Source organism: Phoxinus phoxinus (assembly GCF_949152265.1).
Source record: "Phoxinus phoxinus genome assembly, chromosome: 18".
NCBI lineage: Eukaryota > Metazoa > Chordata > Actinopteri > Cypriniformes > Leuciscidae > Phoxinus > Phoxinus phoxinus.
The window spans coordinates 7257078-7274178 of NC_136893.1; the positions used below are offsets into that span (position 1 = coordinate 7257078).

The window sequence follows — 17101 nt, forward strand, 5'->3', positions numbered from 1 at the left end:
TAGCCAGCTAGACGATGGAGACGAATCAAACACGTTCTTTTTAAACGTTCATGTTACTTGGCAAAACATATCGCAATATGGCTTCATCATATTATAAGAAGGCTTGCAGATTAAAGATGTCCCTGTTCCTTATTTGTCTCAACTGGCATACTGGACGACTTTCCGAAATTTTTTTGAGTTGTAAACATTTTTCCATTTTTTTTCCCCTCACTCCGTATGCTTCACCACTAAATACTGACATGACAGTGAATGTAAGTGAACACTTCATAAGAGATGGATCTGCAGGGCTCAGCGAAGGTTCATTGTGGTCAGCAATAAAATCAGAGAATCAGCTGGTGCGGGTTTAGTGCATGTTGGATGAAACTCCACAACACAGACATCTTGCAGGGATCTTAGGTTGCGGGTGTTCAAGATCATTGTTGATTCGGACATGAAGCAGTCTGAACGTCTAGATGAGAGAGAACCACAGGAAGATGTATGCCCATGATCAACGTTTACATGATGGTCATTAATATATACTTTCATCAAGCTATTATACTTGGCGTGGAGGGGTGGAAAATGAATGGACACCATCAGTTTAAAAGAATGGTCATCAAAATCGTATTGTTGACTTTGTATTTTGAGATAGGAGAACATATACACACTCAAAATGAGCAACACATGCAATCATGTTAATATTAATCACACATTTACATTGTTATGAAAAATGAGCACACATTTATAAAGAAATAATCAACACCGCCACAGCAGCAAAAGCTGAAGAGGACTGCTGTGAAAAAAAGAAGAAGCTGAATATACAGTTTTCAGCTCCAAACTTCAACCTCTACTACCATGTTCAAAAGAAAAGGAATGAAATAAGAATAATGCATCAATGCACCATAACTCAGTGCCATGGCTGTACAAGCCTTAGGTCATTTTGTGTGTCTAACATACATAATGATTCTGTTAGGACCACTATCGTCAAATACGATTGGCAATTAGCATACAGTTTGGATTGGCGGTATGGTTCTGTTTTGGGCGAGAACTCCCTGCGCATCCATGCAGCCTAGCATGCAGAGCAGGGAGAGAAGCAATAACCCCCCTTAGGGTAAACAGAACAGAACCAACATGCATTGCAGATATCATTAATTCAAGATTTTAAAGTACAACATAATTCGAGAATTTATTCTGATTCAAGGGGAATCAGAATGCCATACTGACTGAGGAGAGGAGGAGCTGGGGATGGGGGAGGGTAATTCGCGTGATAGCTGCTGATAATACTGAAGGAGCTTATATATGGATGCTGTGATAGGCGTCGTATTCCTATAGGTAGAGGTGGATCAGCTGAGTGTCAGCTGATGCAAGCTTGACTAACGTGACCTGCCAAAAACTCACGCTAATTTTTAACCAATACACCATTGCTTCAGGTGATCCTGGAGCTAAACTGTCAAACAGTTAGCGCTTAAAATATGGGAAGATGGTATACATTAATAAGACCTATTTTGTTCTTTATTTCTAGCAACATAATGAGCAATAAATAATTATTTGGTGTACAAAATGTGATCTCATAATGAAATAGTCTATGATTATATCATCTCCATGTGCTGAGTGGTCCATGTGGAACAGGGAGGCAGTCGCATTTTGGTCACAAGCACCCTTTTTTTGATAGTAGCTTGACTGTGAAGCGATCATTTTTAATGGCATTGTATTAATGCACCTTACTAGCAATTTTATAGGATTTATATTTTTTATAGATATTTTATATCTATAAAAAGCAAGATAAATGACCAGGGAACACAATAAAAGTCCCTTTAAACAAAATGTGTGATAACCAAACAGCTTTTACAGAGGTTCTTGGCATCAATGCATAGATATGTATCACAAAGAAACACAAAGTAATAATACACTCTTAATGTGTGGCTAAAAATGGTGACAAAGATACAAGATCCATCTGCCAAAAAATCTGTCCCTCAAATGCCAATTTTGTTGATTTATGATTCTTTCCCAGTGACATGCACTTGAAATTAGAGCTAGAGGGGAGATTTCATGCAATGGTGAAGTTTACAAGTATTAAATTGCTCCACAAGCCTGAATACTAACCAGACTACTATTCATTTGAATGATAATAGATACAGGTGGTCTAGTTATGATGACATGTCATCTAAGAATCAATATCCTGTTGTACAGAAAAACAAAGATACCATATGTAAAACAACAACAGCAACAACCCAACAACTCCGTTACTATGGCTTTTATTGAGTATCCAAACAATCCTTTTTTCAGTTTGTAGAGCACCGGAATCAAAACAGCACCGATTCTTCTTTTTAGCCACCAAGTTCGGTGTCAAAATTCTGTAATCAAGTCTATCTGTAAAATACTATTCAGAGTTGCACCATTTGTGCTTCATATAAATAAATAATAAATCATAGGCTAAGCAATAATCAGTGGATGACTTCAACCCTCCAGGGTGTTTACAACACCAAATATATGGATATGAACCTTAAAAACACACGTATAGTCCTTCTTATCACAGCAAAGACTGTACAGTGGACAGATAATGATAATGCCACAATGTACAATCATTTCTGTGCTTCAGTTAGAAAATGCATTGAGAGATTAAAGCTACATTTAAATGTCATTAAAAATGTGAGATGGAGAAAGTGAAAATCGTTACGCAGCTCGTTTGAGCTTCAGCAAGAACCAATGAGGTTCATTCATGTTACACAGCACGTTTGAGCTTCAGCAAGGAACCAATGAGGTTCATTCTCGTGTTACACAGCACCTTTGAGCTTCCGCAAGAACCAATGAGGTTCATTCTCGTGTTACACAGCACGTTTGAGCTTCTGCAAGAACCAATGAGGTTCATTCTCGTGTTACGCAGCACGTTTGAGATTCAGCAAGAACCAATGAGGTTCATTCTCGTGTTACACAGCACCTTTGAGATTCAGCAACAACCAATGAGGTTCATTCTCGTGTTACGCAGCACGTTTGAGCTTCAGCAAGGAACCAATGAGGTTCATTCTCGTGTTACACAGCACCTTTGAGATTCAGCAACAACCAATGAGGTTCATTCTCGTGTTACGCAGCACGTTTGGGCTTCAGCAACAACCAATGAGGTTCATTCTCATGTTACGCAGCACGTTTGGGCTTCAGCAAGGAATCAATGAGGTTCATTCTCATGTGTTACGCAGTACTTTTGAGCTTCAGCAAGAACCAATGAGATAAATTTTGTGTGTTACGCAGCATGTTTGAGCTTCCGCAAGAACCAATGACGTTCAATCTCATGTGTTACGCAGTACGTTTGAGCTTCTGCAAGAATCAGTGAGATTCATTCTCGTGTTACGTAGCACATTTGAGCTTCAGCAAGAACCAATGAGGTTCATTCTCGTGTTATGCAGCACGTTTGAGTTTCAGCAAGAACCAATGAGGTTCATTCTCATGTGTTATGCAGCACACTTGAGCTTCAGCAAGAAGTAATGAGGTTCATTCTCGTGATACGTAGCAAATTTGAGCTTCAGCAAGAACCAATGACGTTCACACTCATGTTACGCAGCACGTTTGAGTTTCAGCAAGAACCAATGAGGTTCATTCTCATGTGTTATGCAGCACTTTTGAGCTTCAGCAAGAACCAATGACGTTCACACTCATGTTACGCAGTACGTTTCAGCTTCCTCAAAAGAGGTTTGTTCTCCCGCATCAAGCAGGTTCGGTTGAGCTTCTGTTCATGTTCCTTGATCAATGTTTATATGTGAATAAAAGCCTAAATGAAACAAGTTTATCATATAAAGTGAGTCTCTTTAGAAAATTGACTAAACAACTTCGATTAGCTAGATTAGTTTTTTATCTCTTTATAAACTTTTTGAAGTGTCAAAGTGGTAGTTGCGTAGCTGTCAATGGAGTGACAGAAATCTCTCAGATTTCCTCAAAAATCTCTTCATTTGTGTTCCGAAAATGAACGAAAGTCTTACGAGCTTGGGACGACATAAGGTTGAGTAAATGATGACAGATTTAAACATTTTGGGTGAACTAACCCTTTTAAAGATGTGTATCAGTATTTTACACTAATACATAGCTATTATCCAAGCATTTTATATGACAGTATTGCATCTGACTGCAGCTTTCAACACGACATCAGTCTGTAGTGTTATTCAGTCTACACCTATCACACTTCCCAAAAACCTCTAGTTTAGAAACTAGTCTAGAAACCTCACGCAACCATGTCTGACCCCCTCCTTTATGGTCTCCTGTCATGTCTATAGCAAGCATCATTTGTTATTCCACTCAACAATAAAAAATAAAAAAAATAATGACAAAAGACTTCGTTGTCATGCAGAACAGTACACAATAAGCTTTTGGAAAATTTTGCTTGGTTTGTGCCTTAAAGGCCAGGCCTCAAACCCAAGCCACACTGCTGAAGTACTCAAGCTAATCTCTTGGTTTCCAGCTATGACCCAATGAAGGAAAAATGTCTGTCTTGAAACAGCTCCATGAGAGGCAACCTGGTGTGATTTCCTTCAGTTATGACTCCGTATTGTTCCTCTATCTTTTTTGACACCTGTATGTGAACACTGATTCAGTTTCCATTACAGCATTGCCCTTTTGTTAATTAGTCTCCATCTGGTTCCAGTTAAAGTCACTGATGTCACCGCTCCCCCTCCCTATACGCCAGTCACTCCAGAGAAACATGGAAAACATTAGAGCCGCCTCTAATTAAATAACCAGGGAGCGTTTGTCACTATCTGTGTCTCTTGGCTAAGCTTTGACTCCCACTTATAGACTAAAACATTTGGATTTGTTGCAAAGCCACATGCAATAGCTTGCATTTATTGCCTTTCCACTCCCACACAAACAAAGGAAAGAGAACAGACAAAAAATGGCTATATGCATTCAAATTATTTATGGATCATGGATCAATACAATAGGTGGTGATCTGGCTATTTTATGTTTCATACATATTCTATATCTCTGGATGGTACTTGTCCTATATGTAATGGGATCATGAAGCACTTTAATATATATATATATATTAACAGGGCCGACAGGGGTTTACCAGTTAAATTAACAAATAATGCATTTAAAAAAAAAATCCAACAGTGAATTCATAGTCAAATTGTTAAGTGTAACAAATACCACATTAGAATAGAACTGACTATAATTTTGCATGCAAAGGCAAAACGATGCACACAAAGGATAATAATGTAATTGCTACAATTTGCTTGGCTTCTCAATGGATAAAATTGTATCTGTCAAACTGTCAAAAAAGATTTGATGATAGATCACCCAAAAAATAATATTTTCTGTCATAATTTACTCACCCTTGTTTTTCCAAACCCGTCAGACTTCAGTTCATCTTCGGAACACAAATGAAGATATTTTTTACGAAATCTGAGCGATTTCTGTCCCTCCATTGACAGCTACTCAACTGCCACTTTGTGACTTCAAAAAGTTCATAAAGAGATCGATTAACTAATCCATAAATCGAGCAGTTTAGTCCAAATTTTCTGAAGAGACACGATTGCTTTATTTGATGAACATATTGAAATTAGGCTTTTATCCACATGTCACATCCACATTAATCAGCGAACATAAAGCTCAGCCGATTCTGCTTGACACACGAGAATGAAGCGGACATCCTTAGCTTCCATTTACCATAACTAAGGTGTGCGTTGATGAATGTTAATACAAGTCTAAATTAAATCTTTTTAGCAAAGCGATCGTGCCTTTTCAGAAAATTTTAACTAAACCACTCAATTCTTATGGATCATTTTTACGATCTCTTTATGAACTTTAGCAAGTCAAAGTGGTAGTTGCGTAACTTATAGCTGTCAATGGAGGGACAGACATTTCTTGATATTAAAATATCTTAGTTTTTGTTTCGAAGATGAACGAAAGTTTACGGGTTGGATGGAACGATATGAGGGCGAGTAGGCGAATTAATGACATATTTTAAATTGTTTCGGCGAACTATCCCTTTAAAGGTCAGAAAAACTCCCTAACGTCCAAAGGGTGAACCATAACAAGGTGAATGGCTGAAATCAGAACCACTGTCAATACATAAAAATGCTCTTACATTATAGGTCAAGACACATTAACTTTAATGTGATGCTCATAAGAAACGACATAACATAATTTTAATTTAAAAACAATGAAATGTAATTGTAAAATTACAGTTTCAGGCCCAACATGTAGCCTCTATTCTTTTTAAGCAGCTGATTAGAATTAGTAACTTAACAATAAATGCAATAACTAACATTAGTGACTGAATTATACATTCATCTTAACGCACACGATTCGTTCTGGAAATAACTCAAACAATTATCATCTCTAGTGAAAAGAATGAGTACATAACTTGGGGATAATTTTTAAAGTCTCAATATATTAGAAAGTCTAAATTCACAATTTTGGCACAGCGGCCAAGGATGTAAACATTTAGCTTACCGTTTAAGAAGAGTTGCAGAGTCGTTTGTTGACTTTCTTGCAAGGCTGCTAATTCCACACAGAATCAATTAAGTTCACATGTTTCTAGTCCACTGCAATTATCGCTATGATTAGTCACCTGATTTCATGCCATCGAATCTCATTTTCGTAACAATCAGTGTGGTCTCTAAACATAGTGTGCATACGTAAATAATTAGGCTACTTCTTACTCTCAGACGAACGGATAGGAAACCAAAGCCAACACAAATTTCTTCAAACTTTTATCAGAGACATGTAGGCTGTTTTTTTACAGTGCTTATTTGTAATTGTGCATTGGCGTTTTGTAGTTTTATTCAATGTGCGCATGTCTTGTGCGCATGTGTTGTCATTTTCGAAACCCCAATAATTTTAATATTTTATGTAAACACGGTTTTATTTTATTTTGTAAATTAGTTTTTGTTGTACATATGAACTCCATTAAGCCCCACAGTAGATAAGTAATTCTGTTTTCACGTAATTTCAGAATTATCACCGTTCAGAAACAAATGTCCTAATTTAGTGATTGATCTTACTAGATCAGTGAAGGCTTCGGCACTTTTTATTGTTTAATTTCTTGAAATGCCAGAAGAGAAAATTAATGCTTGTTTAAGATATCGTATGAGCTGCATGGCTAATAAAAAAGCTTACATCTTCAATCCCTTAGACAAACCATTGGACCACCACAATTTCAAAGCAACAGAATACAGAAAATAATTTTGGCTTGTATAGAATTGGGCCTGTATTATTATACATTTCAATAACATGTAAATAATAACTATAAATAAAACTTATTTTAAAACAAAGCGGTTACTGGTGATTTTGTATTTTTTATTTTATTGTTTGCAACAGACCATTTTGTCATGAACATTTGTCTTTGAAGAGGTATTCTAAATATACAAAGGGTATGTGGTCCAAATGTAACCACTCAAAAGCATTATATAATCCAGTTCCACCACACAGTCGTCTGTCGGTCCATGCGGTACAGTCCACTTGTCTTAATGGCTTTTCCTGATGGCTTGCTCTTCTCAGGTAATGACATCTGGGTGTTTACTGTGCTGACTGGCTGAGACTCGCTGCAGGCTGAATGAGTACCTGAGGGGTGGCTGGATGGCGCGGCAGGCCGGTTTATGAGGAGGGATGGTAAACAGACAGCAGCGATGGCCAAAACCAAGGTCCTGCCCTTTGGATCGAGCAAGTCTGAAGCCAGAGGAAAGAGCCAGTCAAGCAGGAAGCAAACGCACGCTCCCTATTCACTAAATCATAAATGCTCTCTTCATTCCAGCCAAATCTGAGCTGTTCCTCAAGAACTTGGACATTATATAATGTGTCTACTGATATAATTTATACCTAATCCTTAATAATCCATTATTCAGGAATGTGGCTTTCCACAGCAACCTTCCAGTGAAAGCACTATAGTTGAGATGTTTATTAATATCATCATCGCAGCATTCTGATGTTTTTTTTTTCCCACAGACAGATTTGTTCTAAAATATCTGGGCATTCAAAATCCCACAAGACTCAAAACTGGATCAGATCCAGTTTCACTTCATACTTCCTCTCCCATCCTTGTGATGTTAATCATTGTCCCACAGTTACCAGTGTTCTTTTATCACACAACACTTTTATAGGAAGACATAATGTTTGGCTGTAAACATGTCTCAAACAACATGCTGCTACATTTGTATGCCAACAGATCCTGAAACCCACATGAAACTAATTACATCAACCACCATTCTTAAAAAAACATTTTGTGCCGTCAGACAGAAAGAAAGATCAACGGAGAGACAGACAGATAAAGAGAGGCAGAAAGACAGGTTTGCGACGTTAAGCTGAGATCTTCTTGTTTGGTATATTCTCCTTGGCACTAAAAGTCATAAAAGGCCTTCAGGTTTTACAATGTCATGTCCAAACGCAGCATCCCCCACGGCTTCTCTTTCCCCTTCTCTCTCTTTCTCTCTTCCCTCCCTCTGAGCTACCTTCACCTCCCCCCATGCCTTCTTCCTTCATCAGTCGAAAAAGACAAGCATATTCTTACTGCTGAAAAGCACTATGAAAATAGTTGAAAAGTACAGACTGGAAGGAATTTAGTGGTCTCGCGTTTGTGTGCCATTGATTTTGTTGACAGTGGTCAGAATGTTCTAATGCATGTGGTACAGATCGAACGATCTCAAAACCGATTTTGCTACTAATGTCTTTCCAAGAACACGTCAGAAGTGCCGCTTTAGGCTTATGGTGCCAGTCCCTTTAAGTGTTTCTTGCTGCTTTTGAACACTTATTGTTTTAAAAATGGCAAACAGTACAGATACAAAATCGTCAATGTTTAAAAAAATCGACTTCTCAAAAGAAAAAAATAAGTGTCAAACATTGTCAAAGTCATTCTTTAAAGCTGACATTCTGATTTATAGTCGGCCTTTCAAAACAAAAGACTCAGAGGTGACCAATAAATCCGTCCGTTCTTTGCTTCCTCAAGCTATTTGTCCTCTTGAGGTGTAAAACACTCTGAGGCAAGCCCTACTTGAACCAGAGCTGTGAACATATAGCGTCCACCAATTATCCTGTCTGTCTGCTTCTCTGCTAATTATGGCTTGCCTGCTGTGTTTGTGCGAGTGTGCATGTGTGTCTCTTATGGACAGACGGGGGCTAATAACACCATATTTTTTTTGAAAAGACAGAAGGCCTCTGGCCATCGCTTTCAACACACATGCCACACAGGCAGTCCCACCCACAGCACTCAGACCTGTCATTGATGGCCATCCCCTTTCCCACTCTTAGACTATCCGCAGCTGTGGCCTAGCGTGACAGAAAAGTGCAACAAATTACTTTGCTACCGCTTCTGGGGGCAAATGTCAAATATCACTCCATATTTACCAGAATGGAGTCATGCACAGACACTTACACAAGGATGGGTATTTTCTGTGCAGGGTGTGGATGTCATGTCAGCGAGAGAGAGAGAAAAACTGGTTTCCTTTTCTGGATGCCATCCAGGTCTGTGCACAGTACCAGGCAGCTGTCAGTAGGATTGATGAGCCCAGCTGGTGAAGATGTGCTGGGTGTCAGCAGGGCAGCAGATTTTAGCGAGGCCAGAGAGCACTCGCCGCATGAGTTAGGTGTGATCTGAAGAGGACGTGATTTAGAGTGCTACGACCGGGCAGGTGAGATGACTGTGCGGCGGATACTTTGCTGGTGAATCAGCTGAAAGTCGTTTCAAGAAGAGGGGGGAGTGTGCAACGGTGAGCAGAGGTCAGGTTGTGCGCTTGTGCGTAAATACAAGACATTGCTGGAGGTGCAAAAGCTCTGTGCAGATGTCCAAATAAATGGTAAATCATCGTGGATGCTCAAATGCTTTTTGCACTGAATGTGTCTGCCAGCCCAGAGGCTAGCGAATGACTAAAACATTAGCAGGAATCCTCAGGGCTCTCACGCGCTCTCCCATCCCCCCTCTGTGCTAGGCCTGTGCAAACACACAAATACACACACTGAGCCAAAATGGTGCCCATTCACATGCACACTTTAAAACATCATGGCCTCTCTCCGGCTGGGGAATGCGTATCCGTGCGTTGCTTCGCTCGTATACACAAAGTGTCTATTTAGGTGTGTGTCATCATTCCAAGAGCTGTAAAGATGCCATTGGCATCTCGGCCCAGAACACTGAATCGAGTTACAGGTGTTCCTTTTAACACAGTTGCCCTGAAAAAAAAAAAAAAAAAAAAAAAAAAACATTTTATGACCAAGCTTGTATGGAGGCCTGGGGAACCAGAAGTGACACAGACCCACAAAACAAGTTAAAACCACGTACCCAAGATCATAGAAACACACACACACACACACACAAAGAGAGAGAGAGAGAGAGAGAGAGAGAGAGAGAGAGTAAAAATCTCTCATATAATTCACAACATATCATCATTCTCTTGAAATGTTGGTCAGAAATTTTAATGTGAATAAATGGTGTGTGTAAATCATCTTGTTTTATGAGGTAAACATTCTTTATTTCTTTATACTGCATAACTAGTCTTTCACTAGCTAAAGTGAGCCGTTCACTCTCCTTACTCTTCTTTTTACAGCGTGGTTGAAAATGAAAATAAAGCCACAATGAATCTCTTTATATTTTTAACACAGGCATTTGCATTTTAAAGGGCATCGTGATGAGTTAACTTAACAGTTTCTATGTACTGTTACATTATTGCCTCTAATAATTATCAGTGATAAACTGCCTGAACATTAAAAAGAAATACAAATCCATTCACATTTTTATGGCTGGAAAAATTATAGTGTGACATTTGAGAGTCATTGAGCTGCAGCTTACGGGCTTATTTTGGAAAGTCAAAGACATCTCAAATGCTTTGGCAGTTTGTAATTTGGCCGCGGTTTGGGATGGCTACAGTAAGATGGCCTCGACAACGTCCTTTTTATTTAACACAAACTCTTAAATGAAAAATGTTGGGAGTAATACCTTGTTAAAGGCCTATAAGTTGACATGAACCATGGATATATGTATTTATAGTCTCAAAGAGTTGAGAGACAAAAGAGTATTATTTGCAACATGGCTCATTTCATTCACAAATGTCGGAGTCCAGCTAGGAATTCAAAACTTTAAGACTCATAAACAGAAGAAATAAATATTTTATATTATCATTATTACTACCACCACCCTTTCTACTACAACAACTTCTGCTTTTATCACAACTATTACTTTTACTACTACTTCTATTAATAATAATAAATACAATTTAACAACTGTAAAATATACGTCTCAAAATACATTCCTGTAGATATACACACTGAAAGAGTTGCACTGGAACTGCATTCTGCAGAATTGATGTGTCCATGTGTTTTGTGAATGTTTCACCGCCCTCTGGTGGCATAATGAAGTATCGCAGCACGCTGGCCTTCCACAAAACGTCCACAGCAGTGGTTCAACCACCCTGTTCTAGAAACGCCCCCAGCAATACAGATTTTGTATGTCTTCCTATAGTCAAACATAACTGAACTGACTCATCAGCTTGCTACCAGAAACTCAAAGACCCATACATGTGTTAGAGAAAGCAGACAATCAAAGTGTGTAATGTTGGGAGGTGTCCCATTGCTCTACCGCAGCAATGTTGACATGTCAGCTGTTTGATAATCTTTTATTTTACTCCACAGTTATAATTAAATCTAATTGGTTTGCATGCAAAATGCTCAGCATTTCATGTTTCAGCCTTTCATGTTCCTGCATGTCAGAAATGTTGTTGCATTCATTTCTTTTAAACATTTTAAAAGTTTGTGATTACTTTTTTTTAAGCAATTCAGTCAATTATTGCCATGTGCTAATAAAGCTAATATATTAACTCATAAATAATACATATTTAATCAATTAGAGGTGATGATATGGATATTAGTTATTTGATGCGTGTATAGTTTGATTAAATCTATAGTGGCACAAAGGATGCACACTATGTAAAGTGACACTTTTGGACATCACTACTCAAAAACAAACACTAGTAATGCAAAGACAAATAAATGTATTGAATGTAATACATGTATTTTGCCCTAATACAAACACCAATATACCAATAAAATGATAGCTCACTGTCAGAGAGAATGTGCTCACTTTTAATGAAGTAAAACTGTTTTTCATAATTTAGAATAATAAGGCAACTGATTTCAGCCTGCAGTCCTATAGTGAGACTATAGGTGGCAGCACAACACCTGAGACATCAAGTGCTTTTCTCATCTGACTGAGGAAACTAAAACAGGCCGAAAATGTGTGCTTCCCTGCTACACAGTATGCAAATACAGTAGTAATATGTCTGAATACAAGACCACATGACAAACAATACAAAAAATGACCCTGATGATGTGATATTCTGAGATCTTGAATTGTTTGCAAATGGTGAACAGTCTTATATTACTGTTGTACCTCTCAAAATCTATTACTGCCTGATTTTAGATTCCTACTATCACTTTTTGGAGAGTTTTTAGTACTAGCCTTTATGTTTTTGAGGTTCAAATGGTGCAAAACGTGAATGTGTCTCATATGTCTTTAATGTTTGTGTCTTTTTTTGAAGGGGCATCACTCATCTTGTAAGCACTCTGGAGCCATTTCAAATTAATTAACAAAATTACCTTCAATTAAAAAACGGCGCTGCAGATCTGACAATTCGGGCATTCATCAAGTCAGTGAGTGGCGCTCTGCCTAACAGGCTAGCAATGAGAAAAACAATGAGGAACAGGAAACGCTGGCATGACCGGGTGCTTTTTACTCCGCATCTATCAATCTATCTATGCAGTTACAATTCAGTGGCAATAAATGAACATGTAATCCCGAGCCCCATCACAAATGCCACCTTGTGACAGAATGCATAATCAATGGTACCTAAGAGGAAATATTCTCACACACACACACACACACACACACACACACACACACACACACACACACACACACACACACACACACACACACACACACACACACACACACACACACACACACACACACACACACACACACACACACACACACACACACACACACACACACACACACACACACACACACACACACACCTTTAGGAATAGAGGCAACAAGGAGGCATCAAAACAGCCAACATATGGAACAAGGAAGGAAACTAATCACAGTGGAGATGAAAATAACTGATAGATAGAGAAAATGAAAAAGAGATTAGATGTTGGGAGAGCCGGTAAAGAAAAGGGGAGGAAGAGTGCAAATGAGGTGAGAGAGGAAGGGAAAGATGCGATGAAGTGGGAGATAGAGAGATGATGATGAGAGAGACCGTGTATGTGTGTGTGTTGGGCTGGGAGACTGTAGAGGAGATTTATGCTAGTTGTATAATTTCTTTCCCCCCATCTCCAACTCCACCTCAGGCACCGGCCCACCCTCCCTGAGTCTCCTGCACCACACACACACACACACACACACACACACACACACACACACACACTTCTCTCCTACCGCCCGCACCGGAGCCCGTGATTAAGATTCAGGCGGGATACGACTGCAGCACTTTGCAAATGGAAGACTAGACATAATTTCCCTAAAATGCTGTTTTTTATCACCGATTTCCCCTCCACCAGCCTCCCACCGCACGATTGATAGCTGATGGCACCTCTGACAACTTAACATTTTTATGACCAGATTTATGGCCTATCTGCTCCTGCCTTTTTATAGCTAAAACTCTGTAAAAATGCTTATTTCTGTGATAAGGAGAGGGAGGGTGAGCGTGTCTGTATATGTGCATCTGAGAGAAGGCAGCGGGCTAACGTATATTTGTCGGTGACGAGCAGTGCCACCGCATTGCAGGCTGAGGAGCGAGAACTGCTGTCCTCCTGGTTCCCTCAGGCTCTGAGCTCCACTGAACTCGAACTAGAACATTCTGTGAGGTGGCCAGGCTGCAGCTCTTTGACAATGACGGGGTGTGTTCAGAGCGTAGGAATGCCTTCAAAGGGAGGGTCTTTCGCTCTGCATGAATTACACGGCGTATTCACTGAAATATCACAGAAATGAATTGGACGCCTGGTCAAACTGACTTTGATTTTGCTGAAATAAATCACTTTTACATTCATTGGACTCCTCGGGGAGATTTACAGTTCAATCAACATAGTTTTATAGTGATATTTAGGGGACTTAAACTTGTACCGAAATACTTGCTGCTGAATATGGAATAGTGGCTTGAGTATCATCCTTGATCCTTGGCTTTAATCATCAGCGAATCTCTTCTTTATAATTTAATACATAACAGCATTATTTTGATTAATTTGCAATACTATTAAATTCTATATAGGTTTTTAAAAAACCTAACCATGAATTTGTCCTATTATGGTTTCAACACTATAACTCTTTTCAGTTATTGTAAGTCATAACGACAGGTGTTTGTTTTTAATTGTGCATTTAAGCATTCTTCACCAGTAGAACATCATCAAAAACCACAGATTACCCAAATGTGGCATTCATTTGGACACTCTTTAAATTGTGACAATGAATTTGATGAAATGTCCGATTTCACCGTAAACACGACAGACATTAAGTGCAGAGTTTATGTGGCTAAATTTTTATGTGCTCACTGTTTATGTCTCCATGGCAAACTGCTCTTTTTATGTGTCAGTGGAACCAACATTTCTTCCTGAATTGGTGAGGTATTGTTTATGTGTTGGCAGTGCCTTACTGAATGCCGCTGGAGAATTTCCTTTTCTGCTACAAATCATGCACGTGCACAAGTTGGTGCTTTTTTCTCCAAATTTTTTATGAATGCAGATGTCCACATATATTTGTTTATATTATATCACTATGCTGAATTCCAACAGTCACAGCACTGCAGAAGAAGTGTTAGATTTACACTCACATTCAGTTTCCATTCTTTCACTCGCATTCATTTCTCTCTGCATACATACCTTTCAACTTGTTTTTTACATTTACATTTCTTACATTTTACATTTCCAAAATGACTCACATTGCATTCTTGCAGGGAATAGAACCCATAACCTTTTCGTTGTCAGCACCATGCTCTACAGTTTAAGCTACAAGAATGTTACAAGAATGTTAATGTTCCTCTCTTCTCTACTCAACTCCATCCCTTCTTTCTTTACCACAGTGACTGTTTGAGGACCTCAGTGTAGAATGATGCTTCCTTATCTCATCATAACCACAAATCACTGAGGTTTTACAGAGGAATGAGGTCCAGTCACACTCATTTTCCACACAACTCTTCCAATCTATCTATCTATCTATCTATCTATCTATCTATCTATCTATCTATCTATCTATCTATCTATCTATCTATCTATCTATCTATCTATCTATCTATCTATCTATCTATCTTCTCAGAGGCTCCTTCATAGGTCTGAGTACATTTAGCTTTAGCATGATGCTAATGCTTTCAGTGTAATTTTAGTTAATGCTTTTAAAACCCTGCAGGGTTGTTCTTTTTTATTTTTATTAACGTTTTGTAATTGCAGAATCAACACCTTTCTGTTTTCATCTCTTTCCTAGGCTCAAACTCTCTGAAATTTTCCATCACTCTTTTTTCCGTTCTGGGTGTCTAGAGAGGTGGTGGGAATTTTACGAGAAGGAATCTGAAAACGGAAAATGTGTGCTTCTAAAGTGCTCAAACCCAACAATCTTCCTAATGCAGTAAAGTGGAGTGTTAATGTCTTCCAGAGCAAAACTCTCAACACTGATGCTGTACATGGTGGCCATTGCTTCCTTGCTGACCTGCAACAGTTAACAGTGCATTGGACTGCAGTTCAGTTATTAAATCAGTTTCATGGCCATGATGTACATTTAAATATGTTATTTAGATATGTTGAAAGTCATTAGTCGGAGCATCAACTTAACCTGGATAACACAGTTGTGCATGTGTGAGAAACAAGATTGTTTGTATTTAGCCACACAAACATTGCACGCAGCTATGTGTGTGTTAACTCTGTACATCAAGTAGATCTGTAATCGTGCCCTGCTGATTACCTGGCTCCCATTAGGAACCCCACTGATCACTGTCTGGTGTAAAACTGAATCCTGGAGTTCACCCAAGGCATTCACAAATGTGTTAGGCCTCCATGCTTGCTCTCGTACCTATTTGCTCTCATTTTCCTTGATAACTGGACAAGTACTTGCTGTTCATACTCACCATTATTGCTTTGTGTATAGCAGAATTAATAAGTCATCATTCAGTGAAATGAGCCTGAATGAAATGCTTCTAAACTTCCCCTTTTCCAAAGACAGAAATATATGAAGTATAATGCACTATATCAGTTATACCATGGTTGTCAGCCGATATTAGAGATTTAAATGTATCGGTATCTGTTGAAATTGGATTTTTAATTGATAATGTGCATGCTCATTTCACTTCTTTATGTTAATCGTTAGCTAGCTTAATCTTTCACTTAGCTTAATCTTTAAAAATAAATAAGACTGTTAATTAATCAAATAAATAATATCCATTTTTAATTCTGTACATTATAATGTTTTACCCTGACAATTGAAAATTCGATTTTAATTTTTTTTTTTAATAAAGTAATAGTATAGCCATTTATTGGTTAACAAACACGACATAAAAAATAATTAATAAAAATCTTGATAAAATTTTACAGGAGTCATATCGTAAGAAATGTGCTCACACTCTGGTTCTATTATCTAGGTGTGTTTGCATTATATTGTACTGGCGGGGCATCTAACACCATACCACAAATACAGTTTGTTAACATCAGAAATGTAAATGCATTAACACATCAATAGCAGTTGCGTTAAACTTTCAATTAGTTTTAAACTCATTTCACAAAAAAGTCTAAAAGGCAAAGCAGTCTCATAGATAATTTTAACCAAGATAAACTGAAAAAAAAGAAAAATATTAGAAATATTAGGTAACACTTTATTTTACAGTGTCCATGTTATGTTACATGTACTTACTATAGTAATAACAGTAAATTATGCATATGCGACTAACCCCAACCAAACCCTATCCAACCCTATAGTAAGTACATGTAGTTGCTTAATATTACTCAGTACTTTTTATAATAATAATTACACTATAACAATGACACCTTAAAATAAAGTTTAAACAAATATTATTTTATACAAATATTTAATATTATATTTTTATATAAAAGAATATAGCACAAAATAGTATACACAATAAAAATAAAACAGTTAAATTTTTTTCCCCATGTT

The 17101-nt window shown here is 38.1% G+C and overlaps 1 protein-coding gene and 1 long non-coding RNA gene across 7 annotated transcripts in view; both read right to left on the reverse strand.

The window, feature by feature from the left end:
* The window catches only part of hoxc10a (homeobox C10a), a 50895-nt gene extending 44382 nt beyond the window's left edge, over window positions 1-6513 (reverse strand). For 4 of the 6 annotated variants that reach the window (XM_079588082.1, XM_079588087.1, XM_079588083.1 and 1 more), the window contains exon 1: window positions 6418-6461. The gene's annotated coding sequence lies outside the window, so the exon portion shown is untranslated. Of the gene's footprint in view, window positions 1-6417 lie in introns of all 6 variants that reach the window. The other 2 variants (XM_079588086.1, XM_079588085.1) reach the window with 2 other exon arrangements.
* Window positions 6514-7277: 764 nt separating this feature from the next.
* The window catches only part of LOC306985637, a 37445-nt gene continuing 27621 nt past the window's right edge, over window positions 7278-17101 (reverse strand). Inside the window, exon 3 of the long non-coding RNA XR_013794836.1 lies at window positions 7278-7632. This is a non-coding gene — a long non-coding RNA (uncharacterized lncRNA). The remainder of the gene's footprint in view (window positions 7633-17101) is intronic.